Here is a 21,305-nt window from a genome sequence, read left to right as displayed (position 1 = left end):
GATAAACCCAGGGTGGCAATAACACATTGACTTGACTGCAGACACACAGCACTGTGAACTGTTGAGCATGTGCTAACTACGTATTCCATGTGGCTGGATATTATCACATATTTCTTTATACCCTGTCTTTTTCTCTGACAGTGACTCAAGGTGAAACAGTTAAAAACATGGGGGTGAGGGGGACAATAACTAAAATAATAATGAAGCACTTGTATCCCAGGCCCTAAGAGATCTCAGTTCATTGTCTATCCAGCATGTACTGTTGTTCCTGAGCATTGTTTGCTGTTTCCTGCGCACCTTGCCTGCTTCCTATCTCATCCCCGCATTGCTACCCTGGAATCCTAGAATCCTCGACTCATAGAGTTGGGATCCTGAGGGTCATCTAGTCCAACCCCCTGCAAAGCAGGAGTCTGCACTGCAGGACCCTGAGATAAAGAGTCTCATGCATGGCAAACATGTTGTGTAACCGTTCTTCTTTGGCGATCACTCATAGCCGAGTAAGATTGTTTTCCATGAACACGGTCTTAGCAGTGAGCCCATAAGTGACTGTGGAGGCCAGTTCTAGATCCACACGTCCTTCCACAGTGCGGATATTGGTTCCCGGGCAGGAGTTGATCACGGTGAGGGTTTGCCAAGGGTGCCACCTTCTTAGCACGTTTCTCCCTTTCATCCTGAGTTTGAGCATCTTCAAAGCCCATGACACCTTTGGTAAAGTCTGTTCTCCAACTGGAGCGCTCGCAGGCCAGTGTTTCCCAATTGTTGGTGTTTATACTACATTTTTTTAGATTTGCCTTGAGACAGTCTTTAGACCTCTTTTGTTGACCACCATCATTGCGCTTTCCATTTTTAAGTTCGGAATAGAGTAGTTGCTTTGGAAGACGATAATCAGGCATCCGAACCAGTCCAACGAAGTCGATGTTGAAGAATCATTGCTTCAACACTTGTCATCTTTGCTTCTTCTGGTACACTGGCATTAGTTCACCTGTCTTCCTAAATGACATGCATTTTTTTTTTTTAATGGAATCTTTCGAGGAGTTGTAGATACTGTTTAAGTGGTACAAGCATACAGTAAGGTTGGTAATACAATAGCTTTGTAAACAGGCGTTTTGGTTTCCCTGAGAATGTCCCAGTCCACAAACACTCTGCACTTCAATCGGGAGAAAGCTGCACTCACAGAGCTTAGGCAATACTGGATTTCGGCATCATTGTCAGCCCTTGTGGAAAGATAACTGCCCAGGTAGGAGACGTGATCAACACATTACAATGTTACACCATTAAGTTGGATTTGTGGCACTGCAGAGGGGGTTTTTGTGCTTGTTGGTGCAGCACTTTGGTTTTTCCAATGTTGAGCAATAGGCCAAGCTTTTTGCAAGCTTCTGCAAAGCTATTTAGGATGGTTTGGAGGTCATCCTCTGAGTGTGCACACACTACATTGTCATCAGCATATTGAAGCTCTAAGACAGAAGTTATGGTAACCTTATTCTTTGCTTCCAGCCTACTCAAGTTAAAGAACTTTCCATCTGTTGGATATATGGTTTCTACCCTGGTGGGGAGTTTCCTTCCTTTCAACAATGTATAGGATCAGGGAAATGAAAATAATGAATGGAGTTGGGGCGATAACGCAACCCTGTTTAACACCTGATCCCACTGTGAATGGTTCACTTTAAGAGCCATTGTTATCTGTGATTGTTGCTGTCATATTATCATGGAGGAGCTAAAGGATGCTCACAATTTTTTCTGGGTAGTTCAATTCTGCCCAGTTTGAAGGCTTTGGAAGGTATTCCATCAGGTCCGCTGGCTTTGTTGTTTTTCATTTAGTTAATAGCTGTACACAACTCTCCTGCTGCTAGCTCATTTATAATTTGTTTTTGTAGAATTTGTGAGAGGACCTCAGCAGCTATGGGGGAGTTGTGGTTAAGGAGATGCTGGTAATGTTCCAGTGCAATGCAATAGCTTCTTTATCTTTTAGAAGTGTGATACTGTCTACTGAGCATAGGGGGCATATGCCATGAATTATTGGCTTTAAAGAAACTGTGTGCATCATGAGTGTCGGCTAAGAGCTGGATCTCTTGAGCTTTTTTATCCACTAGGTGTTCTTTAGTTCTCTGGTTCTTCGTTGAACCTCAGCCTTAGTGTTGGCATAGGTTTATTTCTTAGTTTCTATCTCTTTGCCAGATCCAAAAAGCATTCCTTTTCTTGTCAATAGTGTGTTCAATCTCACTATCATTCTCATCAAATCAGTCGTGCTGTTTCTTGGTTTGGTATCCAATAGTTTGTTCACAGGCTGCAATAATGGATGTCTTTAGCTTGGTCCAGTGTTCCTTGATGTTATCAGGGAACTCCAAAAGCAGATGGTCCTTAAGAGTCATTTGGAAGCAATCCCACTTAATAGGATCTTGAAGGGCTTGAGTGTTTATTTTGTGCCTTAGTTTCCTTGAAGCCTGCATTGAGGTATAATTTTGATAGGCGTTGTGGGACGTATTAATCATGAAGGTCTGTCAGCATTTTCACATACATGTCTCCTAATAAGCACATTTCTGCATGCGGTTCTAATATTAACATTTTTGCACTCATGTTCACCTGATATTTTGCATTTCGTTTTCACTACGGCTTGCATATTAGGTGCCTTTGTTCCTAATAGAAGGATTTTTGTACGTAGTGTCTTGGTTGGAGTCCTGCACTGCAAAATGAAGCATAGCTGTTCTTCGGTTTGCATCTTGCTTCAGGAAGTGTGAATTAGGTAGTTTCTCATTAAAATCCAAACAAATTAGAATTTCTGCCCAGTGGTTCAGTATCTTTTTATTCTGTCAGGCTTTTATTTTGTGGGGTACACATGCAATATTTTTATGGTTTTTAAGCTGCTGGCCCTGTCCTCTTTATTGCCACTGTTTTCATGGAATTAGAATTTTTATATGTTGTAAACTGCCTTGAGTGGTTTATTTATACCAGAAGGGTGAGATATTCTAAGTCAATAAATAAATAAAAGTCTGAAATGGATTAGGCAACTCTGCTTCAGAGGGAATTGGGTTAGCATTAACCCAATTAAAGTTGGCGACCCCACAGTTGCAATAGTGTCAAGAGAGAGGCTAGTAAATGGTTTTTATGAAAGTAATATCTGACACAAAGTTAAACACCCAACAACGATGCTGATTAGAGATGGGTGAATCTGTCACTTCTGGTTTTTCTCAATTTCCCCTTCCTATCTTAAGCTCAAGTTCTCCACTTTCCACATCAGTTTGTGATTATATATGTTTTGAAATCATCAAAAAATTTCACCAGTGTTTGGGTGCATATTTATCCTAATACACACATGTTTAAAATGCAACTTTGGTTAATATGTAAACTGCTTTGAGGTGGGGTTTTTTCCCCCTGCAGTCAGGCAGTGTATATATTTTAAGAAACAAACAAACACACTTTTTCTTCTTTTTTTGCAAAGCATATTTTCCTTATACAATGCATGTCATTTTCACAAATATGTGCATTTCGATGCACACTTCAATCTAGTCTACGCATTGCCGTAGACACTGCTTGGCTTGAGAACTTTCCTGCAAGATCCGCAGAAGCACTGATTTCAAATGATGACTGTGTTTCAGTTTGTGCATTGTTTCAGAAAGTGCAAATTAGGTAGGTTCACCACTAAATGTGAACTGAGTTGAATTCTGCCTCTCCCAGCCGGTCTGTAGTGTTGATCATAGATAATAAAATGGTAGAGTTGGAACGGAATCTTTTGCCCAACATGGGGCTTGAACCCACAGCCTTCAGATTTAGAGTCTCATGCTCTACGAACTGAGCTATCAGATGCTCTGATACTCACTAGGGTTGGGTGATACCTGGTTTTCAACACTGTGATATATCACCAGCTAAACATTGCGATATACTGATATATCAGAAGGAGTTATGTTGGGTGGCTTCACGGTTTCCCCCACATTGTGATTTTTGCATAGCACTCTCTCACACACACACACCAGGATTTGCGATATATTGCCAGGTCAAAAATTATGAAACCGATATCACAATATTGACTTCAAACCAGTTTTGAACGATATATCAATATATTTCCCAGCCGTAATACTCAACCATGTTAGAGGTTAGCTGGAGGCGATTACATGGGAGAGGAAAGGCTGAGAGGACAGGGGGTGACTCCACAGAGAATTTCTGATCTTTTAACCATTGTTAATACCACACGGGTCGTGCTGTGGTCTAAACCACTGAGCCTCCTGGGTTTGCTGATTGGAAGGTTGGTGGTTCGAATCCCCATGACTGGGTGAGTTCCCATTGCTCTGTCCCAGCTCCTGCCAACCTAGCAGTTTGAAAGCACACCAGTGCAAGTAGATAAATAGGTACCACTGTGGTGGAAAGGTAAACAGTGTTTCTGTGCACTCTGGCACTTGTCACGGTCCTCCGTGCACCAGAAGCGGTTTAGTCCTGCTGGCCACATGACCTGGAAAGCTTTCTGTAGACAAACACTGGCTCCCAAGGCCTGAAAGCGAGATGAGCGCAGCAACCCCATAGTCGCCTTTGACTGGACTTAGCCGTCCAGGGGTCCTTTACCTTTTACCTTACCATGATATCCTCCCCAGATCTCCAAAAGTAAAGGCAGATGTGTATGGAATGACTCAAAATTGACTGGAATGGCTTTTGCACAAGCTCCAAGACAGCCTCAGTGTTTACCATTGCTCCTCGATGTCTTAATGTGCCGTACATAATCCTTGCCCGTTTTGATTTCCTCACATCCTGTCCTGGAATGAACTGGAGATACTACGATGACAAGGACTGCGGGTTCTTGCAGTGTTCCTGCGTTTATCTCCTGACATATGGGAGGGAGCACAGTTTTGACCCCCAAGCCCACACATTGGGAGCACGGAAGTAAACAAGCTAGCTCTGAAGGGTGAGAGCGTTAATTGGAACACACGCATAGCAGCTGGCGAGGAGTCGAAAACCTTCGCAAATGGGAGGTCCCTGCCTCACCAACCACCGAAGAGACCATTGCTCATACGGGGTCAGAAGAGGAAGCTGAAAAAGAGGGGGCAGAACTCTGGCACGTTTTGGCAGGTCGATGAAAACGACTCCCATTGTGGGCGGAAAAAAAGGAAGAGAAGAAGGACCTCCGGAGATGAGAGTGGAGGCTGATCATTAGATCCTTGTTTAAGAAGGAATCCTCTTTTGGCAGCAGAGCAGACAGCAGCTAATAAACAGGCTGGTTGTTATCTTTTGTTCAGCACACTGTGTGCTAGTCCATGCGTGGTGGTTAATATCAAGTCCTCATAGCACTGTTTTTTCAACCTTGAGTCGCCATGTGATGTTAAACTACCACCATCCTTGGCTGTTGGCTAAGCTGGCTGGCGATGGTGGGGTGGTTGGAAGCAAAGCCTGACTATGATTGGTGGAGAGCATGTGCAGGATAGATGTGCAGCCTGAGTCATGTATGGCACCTGCGTTTTCAAAAACCGTTCCCTTATCATTTATGCCCACCTTGTGAAATAAGGTAAATGTAAAGGGACCCCTGACTATTAGGTCCAGTCATGACTGACTCTGGGGTTGCGGTGCTCATCTCGCTTTATTGGCCGAGGGAGCCGGCGTACAGCTTCCGGGTCATGTGGCCAGCATGACGAAGCTGCTTCTGGCGAACCAGAGCAGTGCACATGGAAACACCGTTTACCTTCCCGCCGCAGTGCTACCTATTTATCTACTTGCACTTTGACGTGCTTTCGAACTGCTAGGTTGGCAGGAGCAGGGACCAAACAACAGGAGCTCACCCCATCATGGGGATTCGAACCGCTGACCTTCTGATTGGCAAGTCCTAGGCTCTGTGGTTTAACCCACAGCACCACCCACGTCCCTTTTGCTTGAAACAAAAGATCCTGGATGCAGTGGACTTACAGTATTGGCTACTGGAATGAGGCAGCTTCATATACAGTGGTACCTTGGGTTAAGTACTTAATTCGTTCTGGAGGTCCGTTCTTAACCTGAAACTGTTCTTAACCTGAAGCACCACTTTAGCTAATGGAGCCTCCTGCTGCCACCGTGCCGCCGGAGTACGATTTCTGTTCTCATCCTGAAACAAAGTTCTTAACCTGAGGTACTATTTCTGGGTTAGCGGAGTCTGTAACCTGAAGCGTATGTAACCTGAGGTACCATTATATTCATGTGTTGTTGTTCCATGATGTGATATTGGGAAGTTGTGTTGTTGGTCTTGAAAACAGAGGTATCCTGAGTTGAAATGGTTGTTGTTCAATGCCTTTATAAATGACTTGGTTGAAGGCATTGAGGGGATGCTCATCAAATTTGCAGGGGACACTAAACTGGGAAAGAATCGTCTCCAGACAAACGAACAGAAGTTTATTTGATTGTTATTCTGAAGATTTATATCCAGCTTTTCATTCCAGTGATGGCAGTTTATATGCAACATGTAAATACATGTTTACAGCATTTAGTGGGACCACAACTAGGGGTCTTGGTGGACCACAAACTTAACGTGAGTCAACAGTGTGATGCAGCAGCAAAAAAAAGCTAACACTATTTTAGGCTGCGTCAACAGACGTCTAGTGTCCAGATCAAGGAAAATAATAGTTCCACTCTATTCTGCCTTGGTGAGACCACACCTGGAACACAGTGTCCAGTTCTGGGCACCACAATTATGAAGGATGTTGACAAGCTGGAAGGTGTGCAGAGGAGATCAACCGAAATGATCAAGGGTCTGGAAGCTAAGCCTTACGAGGAGTGCTTGAAGGAGCTGGGTATGTTTAGGCTGGAAAAGAGGAGACTGAGAGGAGATATGATAGTCATCTTCAAATATCTGAAGTGCTGTCACATGGAGGAGGGAACATGCTTGTTTTCTCCTGCTGTGGAAGGTAGGACTCAAACCAGAATGGAGATTCTGATTAAACATTCAGAAAAACCTTCTGACGGTAAGATCTGTTTGGCACTGGAACAGACTCCCACGAGAGGTGGTGGACTCTCCTTCCTTGAGGGGTTTTAAGCAGAGGTTGGATGGCCATCTGTCATAGATCATAGAATCATAGAATCATAGAGTTGGAAGAGACCACAAGGGCCATCGAGTCCAACCCCCTGCCAAGCAGGAAACACCATCAGACCACTCCTGACATATGGTTGTCAAGCCTCTGCTTAAAGACCTCCAAAGAAGGAGACTCCACCACACTCCTTGGCAGCAAATTCCACTGTCGAACAGCTCTTACTGTCAGGAAGTTCTTCCTAATGTTTAGGTGGAATCTTCTTTCTTGTAGTTTGGATCCATTGCTCCGTGTCCGCTTCTCTGGAGCAGCAGAAAACAACCTTTCTCCCTCCTCCATGTGACATCCCTTCATATATTTGAACATGGCTATCATATCACCCCTTAACCTCCTCTTCTCCAGGCTAAACATGCCCAGCTCCCTTAGCCGTTCCTCATAAGGCATCGTTTCCAGGCCTTTGACCATTTTGGTTGCCCTCCTCTGGACACGTTCCAGTTTGTCAGTGTCCTTCTTGAACTGTGGTGCCCAGAACTGGACACAGTACTCCAGGTGAGGTCTGACCAGAGCAGAATACAGTGGCACTATTACTTCCCTTGATCTAGATGCTATACTCCTATTGATGCAGCCCAGAATTGCATTGGCTTTTTTAGCTGCCGCGTCACACTGTTGGCTCATGTCAAGTTTGTGGTCAACCAAGACTCCTAGATCCTTTTCACATGTACTGCTCTCAAGCCAGGTGTCACCCATCTTGCATTTGTGCCTCTCATTTTTTTTTGCCCAAGTGCAATACTTTACATTTCTCCCTGTTAAAATTCATCTTGTTTGTTTTGGCCCAGTTCTCTAATCTGTCAAGGTCGTTTTGAAGTGTGATCCTGTCCTCTGGGGTGTTAGCCACCCCTCCCAGTTTGGTGTCATCTGCAAATTTGATCAGGATGCCCTTGAGTCCATCCTCCAAGTCGTTGATAAAGATGCTGTAGCTGAGATTCCTTCATTGCGGGAGGTTGGCTAGATTACCCTTGTTTTCCTTCCAACTCTAAGATTCTGTAGTCAGATGCCTTGCATCCAGGTGACCACCTATTCCAGGCTTTCTCAAACTCGGCTCTCCAGATGTTTTGAGACTACAGTTCCCATCATCCCTGACCACTGGTCCTGCTAGCTAGGGATCATGGGAGTTGTAGGCCCAAAACATCTGGATAGCCGAGTTTGAGGAAGCCTGACCTATTCAAAATCCAATAAGCTCATCAGTTCATGACAGCTTCCTCCATGTGTATATTTATTGCTTCCAGGACTGGGGTCCCAGTTCACATTGCTGTTTGCTCATAGCGATAAGCTTCCTGGAGTCTCTGTGAAATCCCCTGTAGCCAGTGGCTTGTATCCAAAGTAATACTATGTGAGTGTTCTGTCCGTGGAAGTATTTCTGGCTGTGCAATGGAACAATCTCCTAAATCTGTTTTAGGGGTTTGGGGAGGGCACTGGGAGATAACTCCCACTGCACACATGGGAATCATTGCATGATTGTGACCCAGTGTGAATGGGAAGATGTTTAATGCGCATTGACTCTTGTATTGCTAACCCTTCCAGAGTCAAATATACACACACAACCAAAGACCGTTAGGAATGTCCCTGCATTTAAATGCATGCAACCCGTAAATTGTTCAGTGTTGTGAGCAAACTGGAAAACAAAACTGGAGAGGAGGGTGGAGGGAGAGAGAATTGGCTAGGCTTCTTGAAAAGCATTCCTTTCGTTCCCATAATCAAGATAGCTGCAGGGTAGCAAAAACTGAAAATAGAGTGTTAGGTGATATTTGCTCTCATTACAAAGATTGATTTTTTAATTAAAATTAATTTAAGTTTTAATTAAAATGAGGGGCGATGTATGCTGGCATTTCCAAGAACACACTAATGTTTTGAATTCACGTGGCTCCTTTTGATAACAATGCCTGGGTTTTCCTTTGCTCCTGAGTTCTGTCGGTCAGTGTAATGGGTGCACTCGATTTTCAAATGGCACTTCTGTTTTTGTTTATTTATTTATATTTATTATTTCTTTGGGTCAGAGCCTAGGACTTGCCAATCAGAAGGTCGGCGGTTCGAATCCCCGCGGCGGGGTGAGCTCCCGTTGCTCGGTCTCAGCTTCTGCCAACCTAGCATTTCGAAAGCACGTCAAAGTGCAAGTAGATAAATAGGTACCGCTCTGGCGGGAAGGTAAACGGCGTTTCCGTGCGCTGCTCTGGTTCGCCAGAAGTGGCTTAGTCATGCTGGCCACATGACTCGGAAGCTGTCTGCAGACAAACGCCGGCTCCCTTGGCCAATAAAGCGAAATGAGCGCCGCAACCCCAAAGTCGGTCACGACTGGACCTAATGGTCAGGGGTCCCTTTACCTTTACCTATTATTTCTTTAATTTCTATACCGCCCTATACCCGAAGGTCTCAGGGTGGTTCACATAAAATATCAAATACATAAAATCAAAACAAAACCAACAACCCAATGAAAAAACCCCCAAAGAGCCAGCATTTTTAAAAAAGGGTATAGGATATAGATCAAGTCAGGCAAAGACCTGGTTGAAAAGTAATGTTTTTGCCTGGCGCCTAAAGGTGTGTAGTAAAGGTGCCAGGCAAACTTCCCTGGGGAGAGCATTCCACAGATGGGGAGCCACTGCAGAGAAGGCCCCATTCTCGTGTTGCCACCCTCCTGACCTCTCGAGGAGGAGGCACACAAAGAAGGGCCTCAGAAGATGATCTCAGGGTCTGGTAGGTTCATATGGAAAGAAGCGGTCCTTGAGGCATTGTGGTCCTGAGCCTTTTCCTCGAGAACATACATGAAGCAGGCATTCCAGGTCAGACGGTTGATAGCATCACTTCCATCTCTTGAAGAAGGGCTATAACCCAGTAGTAGAGTATCTGCTTTGCAGCTCAAAGGTCCCAGATTCAGTTCTGGGCATCTCCAGCTGGACTGAAGGAGTTCCCATTCTGAACCCCTGGAAAGCCAATACTGGCCAGGGTAGACAATAGTGACCTCTGATGGACCAGTGGCCTCGTTCAGTATAAACAGCTCTGTGTGTGGTTTTCCCACAATGTGGGGGATCCAGCTGGAGGAGAAGAGGAGAAGATCGTCCCCCAACACGTACAGGATTGTTGGAATGGAGGCGGAGAACTGTGCAGAGGGAAGGTGGAACCAACAGGCTCATTCCCTCTGTCGCTCCTTCTCTCACACACACAGAAACACACACAATTCTATCAGGTGCAGGAGAATGACCATGTTAGCCCTCTTGTCACCATGGGGAAACAGCCAAGATACAAGTCGTGGTACCTCTGGAGGGGTTGGGAGAACTCACACAAAGCCTTTTCCAGGCACTGAATAAGTAACTTTATTGTGTTTCCAAGCTCATTTTATTTGACTTTTCATTTAATTTTGCTTTGCTGTTCACGAGCTTCATCGTATTAAATATTTACTATTCTGGTTATATTGTCAAGATGCACTTGACGGTCTTATGGTAATCACCACTCAGCTTTTCAGCAGAGACTGTCTCTGTGTTTATACAGTTCAGGGGACAGTGATGAACCCCATATCTAGCTATCACCGCCAAGGGATGCATCTGTCTTTTTCTGATCTCTCTTGCTTGCCTGTTCTGTTTTGTTTCCACAGTAATCACACACACACACACACACGTATGAAAATGCATATTTAAATTTGTATCTTGAACATATTTGCTCCCTAAAATATGCATTTCTAAAGACGTTGCCTCACAAAACACACATTTTTCCCCCAGTGTTTTTTTCAGCTGGTAAGTTTTTCAAGCTGCGATCTGTGTCACAAGCACGGCTGTGTTGAAATCTGTTCTTCAGTGTTGTTGTTTGTCACAAGCTTCCTTCCTCTGACAAAGAGGAGGGGGCAAAGCCTTGGCGGATTTCATGTGAATGGCAAGGAAGAAAAAGAGGGAAGCATAAAGAGACAGAAAGAGGAGTGAAGGATGATAACCTTGTGCTCAGGAACCAAATGTGGCCCCTGAGCTCCTTTATCAGGCCCTCGGGACTTTCCCCTTACTTGCAGGGGGTTGGACAGGGTGACCCACAGAATCCCTTCCAATTCTATGATTCCTCAGGCCAAATCCTTCACCAGCTCTCCTTGGCTGTTTATGCCTGGCTAGAATATTATTACTTTTCCTATTATTTATTAAATTTGCATGCCACCCTTCATTCAAAGATCACAGGGCAGCTCACAACATAATATGTTGACTATGTCATGAAACTCAGATAGCGCCTCTTGCTTGCATGGACGGAGCACAGAGAGAAGGGTGCCCATGTGTGTAGAAACTACCTTATTGTAGAAATGTGAGACCCACAGCCATTGCCCCGCCTACTTTTGCTTCTGGCTCCACCCCTCTGCTAACATGTTGTCAGGAATGAGCCAGCTCCAAGCGAAGGTTTGCAGCCAGCTGCAGAAAGCAGCCAGGAACAGAGAGGCTTAGATGTTAGTCAGGCAGGGGAGAGCCGACAGCTGTAGACTTCGGCTCTTCCTGACCTTGATGGGCAGGCTGATAAGGCAGTAGCTGAGAGCAGGCTGGAACACAGCCAAAGCTCGCAGGATGCACAAAAAGGCATGAACAGTTTCAGAGAAGCAAGAACAAACTTAGTTGGTTTCTAAGGTGCTACTGGACATTTTTTTTTTATTTTTACATATATTTTGACTGCGTCGGACCAACACAATTACCTACTTGAATTTAGAATAGTTTCAGAGATAGCATCTCAGAACAAGAAGACTTTGGAACTGATCCACTAAGTCCGAAAATTGACGAATGGGAGGGCTGTTAGATAGGGAGGAAAACAAGAGACGTAAGGATTGTGAGTTCAATATATTCTGTCAACCTCGGAAGGAGTCTTCAGAAGGGTCATCTTGAGAAATGATGCCGGAGGCTTTGTTGACGCCGTCCGGAGCTAGCTGGTTGTTTTTGCAATAAATCCTTCTTTTTAATTACCTACGCTTACTGTGTTATCAAGCTAGGAACCTGGAATTCTGACACATGTGGTCTCTGGAAGGTTGCTTGGAAAGGAATGTGGGCCGAGAGCTTAAAAAGACCCCCTTCTTCCGCTCTATCTCAACAGTTTACTGACTTGGGACCTACTCAACTCTCGCCTCATTGCCACTCGGTGCTGTTCTGTGGCCCCCAAACATGGCCCACAACAAGGGGGAGGGGAGATCCCCCACCCCTCATCTCCATGGTAGGAAAACAGGCATCTATGCTGGGTTGTACTGGGCTACACTGCTCCATCCAAATGATTTCAAAGACTCTTGGTTATAGTCAGGGCTATTTTTCTAGAAAAATAGATGCCTTAACTCGTCATGAACACCTCCCTTGTTTTCTTAGAATGGCAATGGTGCCCACCTGAGAGGTGCCAGAACTGACCATTAGGTCCAGTCATGACCGACTCTGGGGTTGCGACGCTCATCTCACTTTATTGGCTGAGGGAGCTGGCGTACAGCTTCCGGGTCATGTGGCCAGCATGACTAAGCTGCTTCTGGTGAACCAGAGCAGCGCACGGAAATGCCATTTACCTTCCTGCCGGAGCGGTACCTATTTATCTACTTGCACTTTGACGTGCTTTCGAACTGCTAGGTTGGCAGGAGCAGGGACTGAGCAACGGGAGCTCACCCCGTTGCAGGGATTTGAAGCACCGACCTTCTGATCGGCAAGTCCTAGGCTCTGTGGTTTAACCCACAGTGCCACCGATGTCCCCCACACACACAGAGAGTGGTACCTCCGGTTGTGGATGGGATCCATTCCGGAGCTCCGGTCGGATCCTGAGATTTCCACAACTGGAGGTGCCACTTCTGCGCATGCACGCCCGTGAAAACCCGGAAAAATACTTCTGGGTTTGTCACGTACATATCCCGTACGTGACAAGGATACGTAACCAGAGGTGAGCGCAAGGAGAGGTACCACTGTATATGTTTAAAGATTTAAGCCACGATTTCTATTATGGTGCCTTTATTCTAGGCCCACTGGATCAGAAAGCTGTTTTCCAAAGCGTTTAATCGTTCTGGAGGAGGAGAGGCCAGAGGATGGATGAAAGTAATTCCTACTTTTAAAAGTTGAGTTTTAAAAGTAGAATACCCATAAAAGTGTGTCAAGGGGTTAAGAAGGGATGGCGCATTTTCAATTATGGGTCGTTAGGGGAAGTTCCCTTTTGTTAAGCAAACAGTAAAACCGATAGTTTCCTCCGTAACGAAACATAAAGTGAGTTTGCTCGAATCAGTAAACTTAATGGAGGGTGTTATACAAGAAACGGGTCCTTGAAAATCTGGCTTGTTTAACAAGCCTCCAACCCCCGCCCCATGCCTATGACATCCCCATTGGAGAAGCATAGCTTGTTAAGAGGAAAGTCACCTCCAACCTTCTAAACAATCAAGGTAATTTTATGAAGTTGAACATTTCTCAGAATTGCTGACCATTGCAATTATGTTGCTGCTCATCTGCATGACCTCTCCTTGATGGGTGCAATTGTGATACTTACGGGCAATGTTTTTGTTTTAAGAAAGTACTCTCTTTTGGAGGATGTACAGTGGTGCCTCGCAAGACGAAATTAGTTCGTTCCGCGAGTTTTTTCATTGTGCGAGTATTTTCGTCTTGTGAAGCACCACTGCATTTTAACACTAACAACGGCGGGGAGGGGCGGGGAGAAGCAGGACAGCTGCCGCAGCCGGTACCTCGGACTCACCTGCGCGTTGTGGCCACCGTGCGACGTGGCTGCTGGAGGGCGGCGGGGCTCAGGAGCGCGACTCTGGCTGCAACACTGGCTGCTGGCGGCAACGGCTCTCTGAGGGGAGCGCGCAAGGGGGGTGGGCAGCGGCGTGAGGCAGCCGGAAGGTCGGCCGTCAGCCGGAAGGTGGGAGGGAGCCGGAGGAGCGGGGAAGCGAGCGTGCGTGCGTGCAGTGACCGTCGCCATGACAGGAGAGGCAGGGCCATTTCATCTAGCGAAGCAAGCCCTTAGGAAAATCCGTCTTGCGAAGCACCTCAGAAAACGAAAAACCCTTTCGTCTAGCGAGTTTTTCGTCTTCCGAGGCATTCGTCTTGCGGGGTACCACTGTAGTTGGAAAGTTGACCATAGGCCTCAATCAGTGCCGGATTTACATATAAGCTAAACAAGCTATAGCTTAGGGCCCCACTCACTTGGGGACCCCCCAAAAAATTAAAGGGAAGAAAAATGTACATTTCCAAAACATAAGATAAAAAACAAATAGAATAAAACCTACAGACAGCAACAGTGTTTTGTAGGCTTCTAGGATGTAAGTAATGGGCCCCCAAATTCTAGCCTGCTCCCTAAAATATCACTGGTTTGCTCATTTCTATATATAGGGTGCCTCCATTCTGCATGTGCAAATGGCTTTAGATACTTATTTGGTCCATAAATCGCCATATAGCATATATTCAACACAAAAAACCGTGATAAATAGTTGTTGACAAAGGACAGCTGGACATATAATGGGGTCCATTACCTTCAATAGCTTAGGGCCTCATCAAACCTAAATCCAGCCCTGGCCTGAATGCTGAATTTGGTCCACTGGAAGCATCTCATATGCATCCAGGTTGTAGCCTCAAGGACTGGCTTCCCCGACTGAAAACAGTCAAAACCTGTGCCAATTATTTGGCGAATATCACCAATCCCACCCTCCGGAGAGCCTTCACCATGGCCCGTTTTCAAACCATTCCTACGGCCTACTTAACAGGCAGATATGCAAAAATCCCAGCAGAGCAACGTATATGTCTTTGTCATATGAGAACCCAAGAGGATCTCATACATTACATGTTGTATTGTCCCATCTATTCGGCCTTCAGGGATGCGATGTTACAAACTATTCCCAAATCAATAGTCAACTCTGAGGACCAAGTAAAGTTTTTACTGGTGGACGCGGATCCACGGATTTCTCACGTGGTAGCGGTCTTTGTGGTGAAGGCTATGAAAACTAGGGTACGGTTCCTGGACGAAACGGTGAGGTCCCTCCCATTGTTTTCCTAACCTGTTGCTGTATCTTCTTTCCTGAATGGTGGGGATTTTTGGGTAGTCTCCTTGCTGGGATAGCATGGCATGAATTTTAGCTTACTTTTATAATCTTATTGTTATCTTTTAATAATGTTTTATGGTATTTTGTGTAAAGGCATGGACCTCACAAATTTAATAATAAACAAACAAACAAGCATATATTCAACACAAAAAACCGTGATAAATAGTTGTTGACAAAGGACAGCTGGACATATAATGGGGTCCATTACCTTCAATAGCTTAGGGCCTCATCAAACCTAAATCCAGCCCTGGCCTGAATGCTGAATTTGGTCCACTGGAAGCATCTCATATGCATCCAGGTTGTAGCCTCAAGGATGCATCCTATCCCTTATTCCATACCTTCACCACCTCCTCCCATGCAAGATGAGGGTTCTTTACATCATTCCGCCCACCCTAGATGTGAACAGCAGAATCCCACATTCATGAACCTTCACCGCCAGGCATTTTGGACCACAGCTGCCATCAGCTTTCACCCAGCACAGCTGGAGAGTCACCAAGCTGACATAGGAATGCCCTTGACACGCAGGATTCAAAAGGCGGTTAGGACATGTTGGATTTTTCAACTTTCAAAGTCCCAAAATGACTTGTGCTGAAAAGTTGCAGCATGACTTGGGAATTAAAAAGATACAGTGGTGCCCCGCAAGACGAATGCCTCGCAAGACGGAAAACCCGCTAGACGAAAGGGTTTTCCGTTTTGGAGGTGCTTCGCAAAACGAATTTGCTATGGGCTTCCTTCGCAAGACGAAAATGTCTTGCGATTCCTGGGGGGTTTTTTTCGCTCCCCACCCCCTTTTTCTAAGGCACTAAGCTGCTAATAGCCTTTTAGCAGCTAATCCGCTAATCCCTTAAGCCTTTAATTGCCGCTAATAGCCGCTAAACCTCTAATAGCGCTAATCCGCTAATGGGCTTGCTTCGCATGACGAAAAAACCGCTAGACGAAGAGACTCACGGAACGGATTCTTTTCGTCTTGCGAGGCACCACTGTACTTTGGTTAGATTAATATAATTTAGTTTTGCTTGGTAAGCAGAATGTGTGTAAAGTTGCGTAGAAATCATTAAAAATGATTGCAGTTGCTGTTGTTGTTTTAAGCATTATCTGACATTTTCCAAAACGAAACTTAAATTGTTTTGGTTTTCCAAAACTAATTTATGTGCTTCTTCATCAAATGTAGACTTACCAAGATAAATGTTGTCCATTCACAAAAATTGTAGCAGATTTGAATCCCTCCTACCCAATTTCTTTACCACTTTCAACATGTGACAGGGGAATAGGTCCTGCTGCAATATCCCAGTACCGTCAGGATACCTCTTTTCCAGTTCTGGAATAACTCTCTTTCGTAGAACCTCAATATATTGTGGCGAGCGCATCATTCCTTCTATTGGCTGCAGGCTTCCGACACCATAATAACTGAAGCACCCCCAAAACACCTTCTTTTGTGGGTGCTTGACAGACTGATTGATGTGGCATAGAAAACATGCTTTGTTTCAGTTAATTTGCACAAGGGTGTACAAGTGGAACTGGAGCAAAGCCTCTTCTGGAGAGCAGAGGGCGAAAGAGCCCTTTGCTCTGTATCTTGAGTCAGGTGAGAGTGGTTCAGCGGGCAGAGCAAAACTCTTCACCTTTGCTCAGTTCAGAATACGAATCATGTTAAAAACCAGCAACCAGCCAGTCTTCAGAGTGCACAACACGCTACACAGCTCAGTCTTGTTAAAAACAATATATGCATTTGAGGGGGGTGTGGGTGCCCGCACATATGTTTATGCAACTGTCATCTTTTTATTTATCTTCTTGGGAGTTATTTCATTTTCGTGAATTGGTGTTTACGACAACGCTGAGATGCAATTTGAAAGCAAAGAGCAGGAACGACTAGGGAGGGGACCCGCAGATATCGCTCCGTGCTCGCGAATCGGCTTGTTTTCATGAATCGATGCTTACCCTTTTAATTTTATTTAGTTATTTAAATTTATTCCCCACCCTCGCCCATCGCCTCAGGGTAGCTCCTGGTTTTGGAAATGGGAAAATTAATTCCTTGGCTCAATCTAGTGAGGAAGTTGAAGGCCCAATATTCATGACATGCATTGATTACCCCAGCAGAACAATGGCAATTAAACATGGGCTCATCAAAGATGTCCTGAATGTCAGAGAGTATCACGCTTTGAAAAGATGTCTGGGAGAGTTATTCGGGACCGAGTTTTATATTAGAAACTTAGCATGAGCTGCCAAAACTGTGTTCCTTAAATGTACGCAAGATTCCTGTAACACCTGCAGTTGGAGACGGCAAGTCAATGCCTGAAGGATGCATTGGTTTTCAAAAGTCAGGGCTGGCACCCACTTTGAGGGAGTCCTGGGCAACAGTGTCCTCCCATGGCTCCCAGTGCACCCAGGTGGGATGACCTGGCTATGGTGGCAGGGTTCCAAGCAGCATTGTGGAGTCAGATCTAGACACTCTTTTAATTTATCGCCATGTCTGGAGTGATAATAGGTGGGAGATATTGTGGGAAATCAGAGTGGTGGATGGATGCGGCCATCTGGCAATGCTCAGTGCTGGTCCGGGGGGGGGGGAGGGGGATGGAGATTAGGGACTAGAGCAGGCACCAGCCTTGACAGGGTGTTGGAGTCATTTCAGCTGCCCAAGGGTGCCAACTGCTGGTGCCAAACCTTTCCACATTTATTTATTTTTCCTGTGCGCACAATTACAGTTTCTCATACTTTTCTAGGGCAAGTCATCTGGGTGTCAGGTTTGGGGGGGGGTTATATCCTCCCCCAGCAGCATCAAGGATCAAGGCAGAAGCAAGGAAGTTTGTATTTATGGTTTTATTCACCTGTTCCAGACACTCCAGTCTTCCTGTTCTCCTGCAGTCTGGTCAAACTCATGCTGATTTCCTTCAGAATGGATAGGTTTGATCTTCTCGCAGTCCATGGGACTCTCAAGAGTCTCCTCCAGCACCATAATTCAAAAGCATCCATTATTTGGCGATCAGACTTCTTTATGGTCCAGCTCTCACTTCCATACATCACTACTGGGAAAACCATAGCTTTAACTATACGGACCTCTAGCTCTTAATACAGAGCTAGAGGGGCCAATGTTCTGACTTGGTATATAGAGCCCTAATGAGAGACCCCCACAGCTGTAAGCCCCCTTACCCCCAAAGAAAGCAGTGGCTAGAGAAGAAGGCACTGGCCCTTTAACTAGCCAGGGGGTAGCACTCTGGTTTGGGCTTGGAGGGACTCTGGCCAATGACTACCTAGCCCTATAAGACCTTGCTGAGACAACTTGGATGGATGGGCAGGAGCGCTATCCATGGTCCTGAACCCACTTTATATGCTACTGAGCTGAGTGAGTTAGAATCCAGCTTAAGTTCCTCCCTCTGGTTACACAGCTGCCTTGCCCCCATCACAACACTTTTTCAAGGCCTGCACCATCTTAAGATTGACTGGGTTTGACTCAACCAGCTGTGTCCTGGAAAATATGCCGGTGTAGCTCTGGTAGAGTTGAGTGTGGGGAGCTACACCAGCGTAGCCTGCCTGCATTGCAGATGCCCAGCTTAGCTTCGGATCTGCTGGAATCTAACCTGACTCATCTTGTGAAAGGATTGCTTCCTAAAAGATCAGTACTGAGTAGATGCAATGTTAAGTCAAATAACAGAAGATAGCATAATGGATACCATACAAACTAGCATCAACAAATCACAGCCTCCTTGGCTCCAAAAGCTTCAACATCATCAAAATTATATCCCGCCATTTATAAAATATCCAAAGAAACACACACACACTGCAATAATATTTTGAAAAATCATGTAAGCAAAATCATGATTACAATCATACAACCAAGTCCATTGAACAGACTAAAAAGTGTTGTTGTTGTTACTGTTATTGTTATTTTTTCTTCACATTTACACAAAGCTCCAGCGAGCATCCTTGCAGTCTCAGTAAAATCCTTGAAAGATGCGGTATAAAAGATTTAAGGGGAGATGTCACAGATAGAGGAAGGGAACTGTGATGCGAGATTCAGCCAAGGGGAGAGAAAAAACACCAAGCTAATAAATCTAAAAGAAAATAATCTAAAACACAGATATTCAGCTAGACAAGGCAACCTGGAATGGAGTAATGGCAAAAGAGACCTTGGGGGTTTGGCAGACAGCACATATAATATATATAAGCTTAAAATGTTCTAAGATGACAAAAAAGGGCAAATGTGATCTGAGGCGATATGAGCGCATAAGAAAACAGGCTTTCTCCATCCATAGGGAGGTGATATTTTCCCCCGCCCCTCTGCTATGCCGGAGTGGCGGTGCAGCTCTTGGGTGTTGCTGATAGATGTTGACAAATTGGCGAGGATTCCAACAGCAGCAAAAATCATTATGGGGCTTGGAGAGGTACCTGGTTTGGGAGAAAGAGACTTGATGACAGCGGGGCTCCTTGATGGCATCTCAAGGCAATTGTGACAGGAGTGTTTGGACTGCTTGCTCCATAGGGTAATACAGGGCTGAAATTTCCCCTGATTGGTTTGTTTTTTTAAAGAACAGCTGCCCAAGAGAAGGAAGGAATGACTAAAAGGGCCTCGAAATTCGCTTTGCAGCCAGAGGTGTCAATGTCAAATTTGGTCAGCAGAGCACAGGAGGAAATGAATTGCAATTCATCGCAGGATTGGGACTACGGTTTGGGTGGAGAAGCTGGGGCAGTGTCAGTCTGGAGTCTGTGTCCGTTGCAGAACGAGCTTTGATTGCCTGAGGAGCCCTGCCACCATCAAGTCTCTTTTTCATCCTGCAATGTCTCTGGACCAAGAAGTCCACCTGAAAGGAGGTGGAAAGAGGGTAGCTGGCTGGTAGCAGAAAGAGGATTTGTGGGAAGAGGTTTCCCTCCTCCTCTCATCATACTGGAAGCAGAGGTCATCCGAGGAAGCTGAATCTTGGAAAAATTGGGGCGCTTCTTCACACAACATGGTGCATAGCTCAAAGGAATGTGATGGAACAAGTTGCGGTGATAGCCACCAAATAAAGCTTAGGAACACTGATGGAGAATAAGGCTAGGTTCTGCCTCCAGTCTTGGGACGCGGGTGGTGCTGTGGGTTAAACCACAGAGCCTAGGACTTGCTGATCAGAAGGTCAGCGGTTTGAATCCCCGCGACAGGGTGAGCTCCCGTTGCTTGGTCCCTACTCCTGCCAACCTAGCAGTTCGAAAGCACGTTAAAGTGCAAGTAGATAAATAGGTACTGCTCCGGCGGGAAGGTAAATGGTGTTTCCGTGCACTGCTTTGGTTCGCCAGAAGCAGCTTAGTCATGCTGGCCACATAGGAAGCTGTACACCGGCTCCCTCGGTCAATAAAGCGAGATGAGCGCCGCAAACCCAGAGTCGGTCACGACTGGACCTAATGGTCAGGGGTCCCTTTACCTTTACCTTTTACTGCCTCCAGTCTCTGGGAATCACAAGTGAGCATGTTCTGCCTTGTGGGCTGCCTGTAGGTATTTGGTTGGCCACAGGACGCAGGACTAGATGGGCCTTTGGTCTGATCCACCAGGGTAAACCTAACCAGAGGAAATCATGATTGATCCTAGAGGAAAGGGAGAAAGGCGTGCCCACTCTCTCTCGTGCACACCCAAGCTAGCTAGCCTAAATCTCCTATGAGTCACCAAATCACCCAGTTCCTGAACGAGGCAGTATCAAGTCTAGAGCGTATAGGCCAATAACTCAGGAATCTCATTACCTCTGCTATTTAGCGCCTTTAAAAAAAAATTAATGGCAATTAACTAAAAACCAGTTGGCAGGAAATGGGAATGTAATGCTATTAGAACCTATGCTCTTTTTATCTAGTAATCTTTTAATCCGCTTTAATATTGATATGTAGTAGTGCCGACATTAATTTCTCATTAGTGTGGGCTTGGGATTTTTTGTTTTTGTATAGGGGTTTTGTTTTTCTTTCTTTCCCCTTCCCATTTAATAACTCTGTATCAGGCAAACTCGCCCCTTCAGATGTTTTGGGACTACAACTCCCATCATCCCTGACCACTGGTCCTGTTAGCTAGGGATGATGGGAGTTGTAGTCCCAAAACATCTGGAAGGCCGAGTTTGCCTATGCCTGCTCTATATCTCCATATATACAGTACTTTCTCTGAATATATAGTTGCTTCAGTCTCGCCCCCGGGGTCCCCCCATCTCTACGATTCTGTTATAGTTGAATAACTTTTAAGCTATTATCTTTTCCAATTGTTTAAGCTTTCTTTGTTTTATCCATGTTGCTTTAATTTTTGCAAGCTGCCTTGGGTCCCAGTTCTGGAG

General features: G+C 45.4%; 1 protein-coding gene across 14 annotated transcripts in view; it reads left to right on the top strand.

Annotated features, from left to right (window-relative positions):
- TENM4 (teneurin transmembrane protein 4) overlaps positions 1-21,305 on the top strand; it is a 636,641-nt gene that overhangs the window by 82,064 nt on the left and 533,272 nt on the right. The window lies entirely within an intron of this gene.

The sequence above is a fragment of the Podarcis tiliguerta genome (genome assembly GCF_965153285.1).
Source record: "Podarcis tiliguerta genome assembly, chromosome: 4".
In the NCBI taxonomy this organism is placed as follows: domain Eukaryota; kingdom Metazoa; phylum Chordata; class Lepidosauria; order Squamata; family Lacertidae; genus Podarcis; species Podarcis tiliguerta.
This window is presented reverse-complemented; position numbering and strand designations above follow the sequence as displayed.